Below are 12,744 nucleotides of genomic sequence, written 5' to 3' on the forward strand. Positions count from 1 at the left end.
GAATGAAGGAATGGGTCATTCCACCAAGGGAAAGAACAAAGACCTGCTGAGGTGCTTGTTGAAAGCCAAGAGAATACAGAATGGGTGGTGGACAAAGGTAGCTGTGGAAACCAGCTTCAACCCTGTGATCAATTACAGAAAAGAGGACTGTAATTACCATTTCTCCCCAAATATGATTCTAATGTAACATAATGTTGATATACTTAAGGCTAGCTCTCGGGAATAATTAAATTTGTGTTCAATGTTAAAGTTCTAAACTCCTAGGAGTAAACATCAAACAAAGAAAACTTACATTCTGTTCTGGAAAGGAAATTATTGTGTTTCTGTTTGTATGCAGGATAGTTCCAACATGTTAGGTGCAATCATATGCAATTCTTTTTATCTGGAGACTAGTTTAAAGAAACGTGTCTGGCTGCCTACTAGACAGGGGTGGATTGTAGAGGTTCATCGATTGTGTGAACTTGAGACATTCAGAAACTTAACTAAATGTGTTTTTGCTACACCTAAAGGTGTAGAAGACTCACCCTAGGGAGTCTCATCACCTGGACAGTACAAAAGGGAAGGAGAAAGGGCGAATGAGTTGCATTCCTTGGAGAGCTCCAGTTTTCACCTTTGGTTAAAACATCATCTCCTGGCTTCCAATGTAGACTCTTCAGCCTTCCAGCATAGAGCTTTTGGCCTCTGGCATAGACCCATCAGCCTCATGGTACAGACTTGCTCAAGACACTTAGGGGATCTCAAGGATTTGGACTGACTCCTTGGCCTCCAGGTGCAGACACCCTCTGCCTGCTTCGTCATCCGACTCTGGCTGACCATTATAATCCCGTCTTTAATTTCTTATACATTTGTATATCTCGCGTTATATCTGATTTCTCTAGTAAAACCCTGACAAACAGAGTCCCTCATGTAATTCCTCACCTAATTTGTACCTGGATTCTAAACTTGCTTCACATGCTAACCAGACCTGTATCAGAGCTTATCACCCTCTTATCGGGGCTATAATACAGTCCTGATGTTTTGTGGAAGACCGCAAAACAAAATACTATGAAATAAAAACATGAAAACAAGGTCTTTATCATGTGGAAAATGAAGTCCTTAGCAGAAGTCCCTTTTTCAGCGAGACCTTACTCTGTCTTCCCAGATATTTATCTGGCCTGCTGGGTTCTGCAGCCTCCACTGGGATTTTTTTGTGCTATGTCTTTGTCCATGTTGCCTTATTTTCAAAACTTCTCTCATTTCTGGCTTTTGTCTTCCATGTATTTGAAAAACAGCTTAAAATATGCAACATATCTACAAAGGTTTCCCAAAATTCCACTGCAACAAGAGAGCACAATCTCGTGGCAGCTGTGGGATCCTTGACACAGGTTTCATTCTGTTGATTGTTTCCGCAGTGAGTGTAGATCTCACTCCCTGACTGTGTCACCTGAGGGAAGAGCCACTCACACTCATTTCCCGGTCTGCAGGGAGCCCTGCAGGTGTCTCTCAGCCCACAATAGTAGTCCTGGTGCACTCACACCCTGCCGTGACTTTTCTTATATTACAGAAAGCGCTCCTGGGAGGCCTCCTGCTCCTGGCCACCTTCATAACTTTATGCAGTTCTCTGTGTTTTTGGATTAAGAAAGAATATTTTGATTTAGTTCCCGCACGTGGTAAGTCCTGGGTTTAGTTCACATTATGTGACTGCAGCCTGGTAGATGGGGTCTGATGTCAGGTTAATGTGATTGAATGTACGTGGCAGGAGGGGCAGTGAGTGACAGAAAGACAAACAAGGGCCTCCACCATAGCCTGCATCTACAACAAACATTCTCAGTTCTTTCTGGTTACAGGGCATTTGCACTGTGCTGCATTCCCAAACCTTTTAGGAAGTAGAGGGTGAGAAGCTCCACTGTGCAGCTCAGGGTGGCCTCACACTTGTGAAAATCCTCCTGCCTCAGCCTTCCAAGTGTTGGGATTAATGGTGCATACCACCATGCCCAGGAGTCCCCAGCCCGTTTTAATTTTAATTCTCATTTTAAAGTAATTGTAGTTGGTATTTTTTTGCGACCAGGCCTCACCAAGACACTAAAGGGCTCAAGGCTGGGCTCCAGCTTGCAGTTCTCCTGCCTCAGCCTCCCAGAGTACTGGGATTACAGGTGCACCCCCATGCCCATGTTCACGGTTGCATAAATGAGGAAATGGTATTGTTTCTGGAACAGCAGTTAGTGATGAAGGGATATGATGTCTGCAACTTAATGTCAAACACTCAAGAAAAAGCCTGAGTGTGTTCATGCACACACGAGTGTGTAAAACAAAAAAAATTAATCAAGTACACATGTTAAGAGCAGGCAAGCCTGTGTGAATCATGCTTCAGCGGAGGGGAGAGGACAGAGACCTGGGCAGAGCCCCGGGCTGTGCGGGCTGGCGCACTGGTGACTTGCGCTGAAGCCTGTCTCCTCCTTGCAGCCCCCTTCCCGTCCCCATGACAGCCGCTGCTCTCTGGCCTTTGTCCACGCAGGGAGGCAGGGAGGAAGGTTCTGCTGGTCACTACCACTTATCTTGGGAATGGGATTTTCTCAGAACCCGAGTCTGGTGAGACTGAGCTGTCAGAAGTGCAAAATTTCTCCTTGTCCATAACAAAGACCAAACTTGCTGGTTCCCATTCAACTCTCTATGACTGACAACCAAAATTCACCTTCCCAGACCTATTTAATGCTTCAAATATCTTTCATTCATGTCCTTAAAATAACCCCACATTTGCAGAATTTGTTTCCTCAATGTTGAAACAAACCAGGATCTGAACCCAAAAAGAAAACAAAAAATTCTGTCTGACTGAGCATTACCTGGCAAGAGCTTGAAATGTAAGAATTCTCAAGATCCATCAAAGACATGGGGAAGCAGGATGTCTAGGTTCAGAGCTACATATTCAGAAATACCTTGATTGACTTTTTTTTTTTTTTTTTTTTTTTTTTTTTGTGGTACTGGGGATGGATCTCACCACCTCGAGCTTTCCAGGCAGGCACTTATGCCCTCTGAGCTAAATCCCCAGCCGCTAGCTTAGTTGACTTTTACAAGCAATTAGGGCTGGGAACCACTTTCAGCATCCAAAGAGGTATTCATAGGTTGATGGGTTTACCAGCCCAGGAGAGGTATTAGCCTGAAGGTGCTGACTCTGGGCACCTGGTGGCAGGCAAGTGTTTATTTTCCAGAGCAGATCAGGTGATGTTGAGTGAGTGTCCTTGAAATTCACAAGGTTCCCAGGGTCTCGCCAGCAGATCTAAGCTGTGCTTGAACACTGGCATCGGACAGGGTTTTTTTTAGAGTGCTAAACACATTGTCTAGTGTGTCCACAGCAAGAGATATGGGTTTCAAAGTTTTAGGCTTGGAAACCCATGGGCACAGGTGTTTTCACTGGTTTAGAATTGTTTGTGCTCTTTGTTTCCTTGATTGCTGGAGATTAAAACATTGGTTTTGTTCATTCTGAGCTTGAAATCTTTTCAGTCTCCAAGATTTTGCAGTAGGATCCAAAGATTTGGCTCAGTGGTGCAAGTGTGTGCCTGGCAAACAGGAGGTCATGAGTTCGATCCATACACACACATATATGTGTGTATATATATATGCATATATATATATGTGTATATGCAGTAACATAAGTGATTGAAAGACTCTGTTTCAAAGCCAAACAGAAGTGAACTATTTTTTCAGAGATGCTCAAGCAGAATGACTTGGAACAGCAAGCGCCTGTGACTGCAGTAACAGTAAACAGAAAGGCGTTACTTATGTGCTAAATGTCTGCCTGGAAATACAATCTCCAGAGTAAACTTGGTTCTCAGTGTAGGGAAACGATATTCATGAATGGAATGCACAGACCCTGAATACAGCCGTGCTGCAATGCAGAGGCCTTCCTGAGGCAGCTGTGGAAGGCCTTATGATCATGCGATGGGCAGTGACTTTAGTTTTCTAACACCCATTTTCCTATCACATGGTTTGGGGCTCCACTGATGAGGTCTCTTCTGCTTTACAGGATGTGAGGATCAGGAAGGACGCTGGAATCCACTGTTCTCAACGTGGGAAACATCGCACTGTGAGGTGTGCACTTGCAAAATTCAGGAGATACATTGCTGCACCAAGTGAGTCTCTGGCCCTGCTGGCCAGGCCGGACCTGCTGCTGGCTGATCAACACCTCATGCTCTCATTCATTCATGGAGATAAAAGTTTGTAGCACAGTGTCAGAGTTACAGAAAAAATCCAGTGGAGATTCATAGATTCCCAACTTAACCATCAAATTCATTTCCAGAAGGCCCCCAGTTACCACCCAGGCCTCTATGGGAGGGCACAGTTGCTACCCTCCATCTGCTGGGATCCACACCTGTCATCTCCCGCACTCCCCAGTTTGCACAAGGCAGCATTCCGGAAAGGCCAGTGTGAGGGGAAGTGGGTTTCCATTAGATCCATCCACACCGCTCTGCAGCTCTCATCTCTCTCTCCCACACGCACTTCACTTGCACAGCTAAAGCTCAGCACCTGTCAACCACCACTGTCCTTGTCCCCAGAACATGGCCACACCAGTTGTCCTATCTGCATCTATAAGGGTTATTTCTCTAAGAGATTCAGAAAATAGAACAGTGTGGCACTTAGTAATTTGAGGCTAGTTAAGTGAACTTTGGGTGATGTCCTTAAAATTTACCCATTCTGCAATGTGTTGGAATGCCCTTCATTTCAAGATACATAATACAGTACTGCATGGCTGGACTGCTTTTTGTTTATTCAGTCCTTAAACCAACTCTTTCATTTTCCTTAGCTATTTTTCAAATGTGATCGGCAACTTTTTCAGAAATGTCCCTAGTCATATAGGTGCATAAGGAAAGTGTATCTCACAACCTGGGTTTTGCAATTTGGCCTTATACTCCCTGGAGCCTGGTCTTTACCATATTTGCCAAGAGCGCTGTGCACAGGTAGAGAGAGGGGCTGAGAGATGGGAGGAACACTCTGCAGTCTGCCTTATCCTATAAGTCTTGTGTTTCTTAAGGCTCAAGTTGAGTTCAAAGCTTGCATGATTGCTGCACAAGTTTTGGGCTGGGCATCTATGGAAGCCAACAGAACATAGATAGACCCCTGCCAGCCCATGCGTACCACTCCTTAGTTTATAATGTCTTTCAGTACAAACATTAGTGATTTGCATTTTGTTTTGTGAAAGAACGCAGGCCCTAAAGCATTCTGGAAATGTGAGCCACAACTGAGCTTCCCCCTCATCCATGGAGAATGTCTTTGCTACCAGAACTGCTGTAAAGGAGCAGCTCTCAACTTTGCCTCCCAATCTGAATGTTTACTTACAGTGTTGAGGGGCCTGATTGTTAGTAGATGGTGAAGACAGAGAGAAGTCTGATGGCCAGACTGAGGCTGGTATCCTGGGCGCCTCTCAGGCAGGGCAGCAGCCCTTCATAGCTACATCCTGATTTCCAGGTTTTCCACTGTGTCTGCTGCACACTGACAGTGTGACCCTGTAATGTTCTTGTGTCCTGGCCAGGATCCGGGCTGATGGAAGATTCCTTCTTCACTAGAGAGCGATCCTCTTCCTATTCAGACCCATTTCTGCTTCAGTGCAGGGTCATCCCAGCATGTCCACAGGACCCTCCCCTGTGCTTCCCTGGGACCTGGGTACAGGGTAAGATGGGCTGACCTTAGGAGTGGTGAGGACAGAGACCTGATCCTGGAGTCACGGTGACCTGAGTGTGAAGCTATTTCCTTATACACTGCTGTGTGTCCCAGGGAAAGTTCCTTAGGCTCTCTGAGTCCCACTTTCCTCACCATGAGTTAGGCATTATCAGGTGGATGTGAGAACCGAGATTCTGCAGGTATCCGCTCACCCTGTAGGAACAGCAGCTTCTCTGGGCCTGGCCTGAGGTCCCAAGTGCAGGAGAGGAAAGCAAGGGTACCTGTTCAGGGCTCCAGGTGCCCGTTTCTACCTTTCTGCCAGATTTCCTGCCCCATGCAGTGCATTGCTCTACTCTGGGACGTGTGCTCATTTGTCTCCAAGTCAGAGCCAGCTCCTGCTTCTCAAGAACTCAATCACATCTCATTGTGTCTTCTCATGATCTTTCACTTTTATTTATTTATTTAAAGAAAGAAAATACAACAAAATAGTAAGGTAGAATGATACAGAATTTAAAAAGATATTAGCACTAAAAAATCGCTAGTTGACACATTACATATTGTCATCTTAGAAGTAGTTGTTTGAGTTGTGAAATCACAGCATAAAAAGTGGTAGCCACTCAAACACTGACTGTGCAAACCATTCTGTTCAATGAGCCAACACATTTTAGTAATGTCATCTGTCTTGCACACTTACACACACGGTTATGTCCTTTTGAGGACTTTCCTTCCCTTTCACTTTTAGAACATCTATTATACACTTGGATCTTATTACTTTTTCAGTTTTTATTAGTTTTTACACTAGAGATACAATGTGATATTTAGTAATGTAAGTCTTGTTTATTTCACTTAAGAGGATAGTCTTCATTTGACTCCATTGTCCCTTATAGAACTCAAGGTCATCCTTTTTATAGCTGAGTAATATTCCATTGTAATAAATTACCACATCTTTTTCATCCACTCTGCAGTTGATGGGCATTGGGTTGTTTCCAAGATTTAGCTATTACAAATTGTGCTGCTATGAACATGGGTGCACATATATCATTGTGACATGACCTTTTCAATATTTCTGGGAGAACACCCAGGAGAGGAATACCTGGGTTGATTGGAACTTCCAATCCTAGTTTTTTGAGAAATCTCCATACTAATTTTCATAGTGGGTGCACCAGTCTACACTCCTACCCAAAATGGAGCAGTGTTCCTTTTTCCCGGCATCCTTGCCAACACTTTTTATCAGTTGGTTTCTTAATGGCAGCCATTGTTTCTGGGGTGAGATGAAATCTCAATGCTGTTTTAATTTGCATTTCTTGGGTGACCAGTGAAGGTGAACTTTTCCTCATGTATTTATTTGCCATTTGTATGTCTTCATCTAAGAAATCTGTGTTCATCTCAGATGCCCATTTTTGTATAGGGTCTTTATATTTGGAGGACTTAATGTCTATTCTTTATTTGTTCTGGATATAAGTCCTTTGTCTGAGGGTTTGCTGTCTAAAATTCATTCCCATTCTGTGGGTTTTCTTTTCACTTTGTTGGTGTTTTCTTTTGAAGTGCAGAAACTTTGCAATAATATGAGATCCCAGTTGTTGATTCTTTGAAGCATTTCCTGTGTGGCTTGTGTTATTTTCATGAATTCTCTGCCTACCCATATGTATCCATGACTTCTACCTATCTGTCTTCAAGTAGATTTAGTGTTCCTGTTTCAACATTTAGATCCTTGATGCATTTTGACTTTAGTTTCGTGTATGGTGATAGGCGTGAGTGTAGTTTTAGTCTTTGGCAAGAGCCAGTTTTTCCAACATCAGTTATTAAAGAGCTTATCTTTTCCCTTATGAACATGTTTAGCCCGTTTGTCAAATAGAAGGTGCCTGTGTGTCTGTGTGTCTTTGCAATAGTGTTTGTTTCTAGTCAGAAATTGTGGTGTCTCCTGTCATGACTTTGTTGCCCAGAACTGTCTTTGCTATTCCAGTTTTCTTCTGTTTCCAAATGAATTTTAGGACTGTTTTCTCTAAATCTGTAAAATAATGTATTTTGATTGGGATTGCATTAAATCTGTATAACAGTTTTGAAAGGAGGGCCATTTTAACAATGTTGGCTCTTCCTAGCCAAGAGCAAGGAATATCCCTCCATTTTCTAATATCCTCTTCAATCTCCTTTCTAATGTAGCATAATTTTCAGCATATCAGCCTTTTACATTCCTGGTTAGGTTGATTCCTAGGTATTTCATTTTTAGATGCTGTTGTGGAAGGTGATATTTCCATAATTTCTCTCCTAAAGAGTTCACTTGTGTACTGGAATGCTATTGATTGTTAAGTGTTGACTTTGTATCCAGCTATGCTGCTGAATTTGTTTACTACCTTTGTTCAGACTCTCACGTGAAGTATCGTGTCATCTGCAAAAAATGATCTTTTAACTTGTTTTCCTATCTTTATTCCTTTTATTTCTTTCTCTTGTCTGATTGTTCTGGTTAATATTTCTAGAATTATATTGAATAAGAATGTTGATAGTGGAAACCTTGTATTGTTCCTGATTTTAGTGTGAAAGCTTTCAGTTTTTGTCCATTTAATATAATGTAGGCTGTTGGTTTGTAATATTATATGGCCTTTATGAGATTGAGATAGACAACATGCATTCAGAGTTCCTGAAGGGTTTTTTTTTATCATGAACACGTGTCAGACTTAATCAAAAGCTTTTTCTCCATCTATTGAGATGATCATGTGGTTTTTGTTTTTGACTCTGTTGATGTGGTGTATTACATTTATTGATTTACATATATTAAACCATCCCTGAATTCCTGGAATGAATCCCACTTGATCATGATGTACAATCTTCTTGATGATTATGCATTTTATTTGGCAGTATTTTATTGAGAATCTTGGCATCAATGTTTATTAGTGAGATTGGCCTTATAGTTCTCCTTTTTGGTTGAGTCTTTCTCTGGTTTTTGTATCAGTGTGATATTTGTCTACAGGAGTGATTTAGGGAGGATCGCTTCCCTTTGAATTTCATTGAAGAGTTTAAGGAGTATTGACATCAAATATTCTTATAGAATTCAACCGTGAATCCATCAGGACCTGGGCCTTTCTTTGTTGGTAAATTTTTAATCATATTTTCAATTTCGGTAGCTGATATTGGGTTATTCAAAATTGTTATGTCTTCTGACTAATCTTTCTTAGTTCATATGTTTCTAGAAATCTGTCCACTTACTCTGTTTTTCCCACCCTTGTGAGTAGAGATTTTCAAAGTAAGTGTTCATGATCTTTTGTATTTCCATGGGATCTGTAGTAATTTCCCTTTTTTCAGTCCTTATTGCGTGAGTTTGAGTTCTTTTGTTTCTTTTCTTGAGAACGTTGGCTAGATGTTTACCAAATTTGTTTATATATCAAAACACCAGCTCTTTGATTCATTAATTATTTGTATTTTTTTTAGTTTCAATTGCATTAATTCATGCTCTGATCTTTATAATTTCCTCTCTGCTAGGGGCTTTGGGTTTGACTTGCTCTTTCTCTAGAAGCTTGAGATATAGAATTAGGTTGCTTATTTGTCCTCATTCCATTTACTTGATGTGACAATTTATTGCTGTATATTTCCATCTTAGGACTGCTTTCATTGTGTCCCATAGGTTCCATTATGTTATATCTGCATTTTCCTTGTATTGTAGATATTGTTTTATTTCTTCTTTAATTTCATCTGTAACCACTGGTTGTTCAGAAGGTCGTTATTTAATTTCCATATTTTTATGCAGGTTTTGCAATTTCTTTTGTCATTGATTTGCAAGTTCAGTGTGCTGTGGTCAGATATTATGCATGGGATAATTTCAATCACTTTGTATTTATTTAAGAATGTTCTATGAGTGAAGATATGGTTTATTTTGGAGAGTGTCCCATGTGAAGCTGAGAAGAATATATACTCTGCTGTGGTTGGGTGGAATACTCTGTAAACACCCACTAAGCCCATTGGCCCACAAGTATGATTCAGTTCTGTTATTTCTTTGCTGACTTTTTGTCTAGTTGATCTATCTTTCTGTGACAGTGAGGTGTTAATGTCCCCTATTAAAATTGTGCCCCTGTTTATTTGGTTTTTCATGCCCATTAGTATTTATCTTATATAGTTGGGTGCTCCTGTATTTGGTGAAAATATATTTATAATTATTAGTTCTTCCTCTTGAGGTTTTCCACTAACAAGTATGTAGTGACCTTCTTTATCTCTTTTAATCATTTTAGGTTTGAAGTTCACTTTGTCTGAAAACAGAATAGCTACTCCTGTTTTTTTTTTTTCTTCTGGATTCCTGTTGCATGGAATACTGTTTTCCATCCACTGACTTTTAATCTGTGGTTTTCTTTTCAGTCAGATGTGTTTCTTGTATACAGCATACTGTGGGATTCTGTTTCTTAATCCATTCTGTCAACCTGTTTCTTTTGATAAGTGTATTGAGACCATTTACATTTATGGATATAACTGACATGTACTGGTTCAACTTTGTCATGTTATGTTCCTGTTGTTTGTTTTCTGCTTTTCTCCCTTGTTTAATTTCTTGCCCAGCTTGGTTTCCTTCTGTTTCTTTCTGTGGATTATGGTTATTTTTATGTCTATCTGGTATGTCTTTTTAGGTTTGGTTTGGTGGACATGAATTTCTTCAGTTGTTCTTTGTCATGGAAGTATCTTTTTTCTCCATTAAATTTGCAAGACAGTTGTGTTGGGTACCTCAGTCTGGGATGAAAGTTTTTTTCTTTTAGAACTTGAAATACCTCATTTCAAGTTCGTGTTAACTTGACGGATTGTGTTGTAAAGTCTGTTGTGATTCTAATAGGCTTTCCTTAATAGGTGAGTTGTGTCTTTTGTATAACAGCTTTTAATATTCTGTTTACATGCTGTATGTCTGGTATCTTAATTTTTATATGTCTGGGTGTACATTTATATTGGTTGTAACTGTTTGGTTTTTTATATGCCTCATTTATCTGTATATCAGATTCTTTCTCCATGATTGGGAAATTTTCTGCTATTACTTCTGGGAATAGTTTAGCGATGTCATTTACATTGACTACTGCATCTTCACTGATGCCTATTCTTATATTGTTTCTCTTGGCATCATCTTGAATCTGGTGATTGTCATTTCATGCTGCCTTGTTGTTTTTAAAAGTTCTATCCTTTCATGATTGGTATCTGGGATCCTGTGCTCAAGGTCCAGCACACAGAAAAAGCATTCTGAGCACAGACACAACGTCTGAGCCGAGGTGGCAGGGTGGTCATCCAAGTCAAAGGAGCTGTGTGCCTGATCTTCCACTTTTATTCTGTGTGCAGTACAGAACCCATTGCCTCAGGTTCTGTGGGACAATACTTGAAAGCATGGCACCTCTGCAGGACAATGCCCAGATACTTGTAGGCCTAGGCTGAGTTTCCCTGGATAAGGCAGGTAGGTGACCTGGCCTCAGCTGTGCCCAGGACCAGCCCTGCCCAGGTCCACTATTCAGACTTCAGTGAGAGAGCCACTGGATGCATTGAACCCAGCCTCATCTCTGGACATCTGAGCACATGATGTCTCTGTGTCCCTGCTGAGTCTCTCCTAAATGTGCCCCCTCCCATGCTAGGTGTGTGTAGAATAATGATTTTATTCATTGAGAGTTCTTTTCCCAGTAAGTTGGTTGTGCACACAAATGGCAGGATTTCATTACTAAACTGCATATTCCATATACTACTAAAATCTTTTAACCATTTTAAAGCACTTAGTTGGATAATATTGAATACATTCACAATATTTTTAAACCATTACTTTCTAATTATTTAGAGTATTAGATTCTTTTTTATTATTTCTCTCTGCTATGGATCTTCTGGTGTTGACCTTGAGGTAGAAATTCTCTTATATCACCTCTCCAGGGTACTGGACATCAAGCTGTTGAGCGACAGTCCTTTCTTCCCACATTCCAGTAACAGCTGGGATGGCTACTTTCTTGATAGGAAGAGTACAAAGGTCCAGGTTAGCAAGACCTCCATTCCCCACATTTGGGAGGCCTGCTCTGGCACTGAAAGAAGGTTCCGTACTCTGTGCATGGAGGGTGGAGTTTTTGCAGGTGTGAAGGATGGTCCATGTGACTCTGTGGGACACAAAGTTTCAGGAATCTGAAGCTCAGTTCTGGACTGCTAGTCAGGGGCACCTAGATTGATGAATAGGACCCCATTAAACTGGGCAGCAGGATGGTGCAGGTTGCAGTTACATTCCTGTAAGAAGTCTTGTTCTTTTTCCCATGACAGAGCTGCTTTACCTGTGAATTATGACACAAATAAGTGTCGTATCATCTTGCATCCTGGTAACTGCACCTACTCTGTAGTGGAACGTCAGGACCCACGAAAGCACTGTGCCTTTTCTTCAGAATGACATAATGTCCTTCCTGTGGATCCAATGATCTTGGAGCAGGACTCTCCCTCCTGTGGCCTGTAATAAACTGTGATTTTATGGCCCTGTGTAGCAGTAAATCATTCTACAGAAATCTTGAATGTGCGTGTTCTTTACGTTTACCAATTTAGCCACTTGTAATTGTGCACCACATAAGTGACAGGCATTGAAAGGGGGAAGTCAAATGTAAATAAGAGTAAACTTACAGCAGGCTTAGTTCACTGTAGAAAACCATCATCCATCCCTCACCAGGGTACCATGGTCACCTTGCAACACTTCACACAGCCTTCTACTGTCTGCATCGTACATCTTAATGACACAGTAAAACTAAATGATTTCAAGATTAAATCAGACCCTTTCTTCAGTATATATGTCCATAATCATGCATACTGCTCTCCTGACCTCTCTGTCTCAACTTTTCTTTAGGTCACAGCAGGAAAGGACAGCATAAGATGAGGAAGATCCTGTGGGATGCTGTGCAGCCCCACATGGAATTGGATCCAGGGCTCTGGGTTTAGGGCTCCTCGTGCCTGTGGCTACACATGGACCTCAACTGTGTTGATTTAAAACAGTAAAATATGCACTTTACTCTCAGTGTCTGTGGTAAGGAGCATGAGCTCTATGCTCCAAGCGTTGAGTGTCCAGGGTTAGGCACAAGACTTGGGATCTAGCAATGCACAGTGAGCTCAGGTCTCTGCTCTCCTGAACTTACAGTACTGTCTATCTGT

The 12,744-nt window shown here is 41.4% G+C and overlaps 1 long non-coding RNA gene across 1 annotated transcript; it reads left to right on the forward strand.

The window, feature by feature from the left end:
• The first annotated feature begins 1,543 nt into the window (after positions 1-1,543).
• LOC134472310 (uncharacterized) lies at positions 1,544-12,057 on the forward strand. Its single transcript, XR_010042150.1, has 3 exons — positions 1,544-1,649; positions 4,001-4,106; positions 11,875-12,057. It is a non-coding gene; the product is annotated as an uncharacterized LOC134472310 (long non-coding RNA).
• Positions 12,058-12,744: the final 687 nt, after the last annotated feature.

This window comes from Cavia porcellus, unplaced genomic scaffold (assembly GCF_034190915.1).
Source record: "Cavia porcellus strain 051 isolate PalLab524CR breed Dunkin Hartley unplaced genomic scaffold, mCavPor4.1 scaffold_23, whole genome shotgun sequence".
Taxonomy (NCBI): domain Eukaryota; kingdom Metazoa; phylum Chordata; class Mammalia; order Rodentia; family Caviidae; genus Cavia; species Cavia porcellus.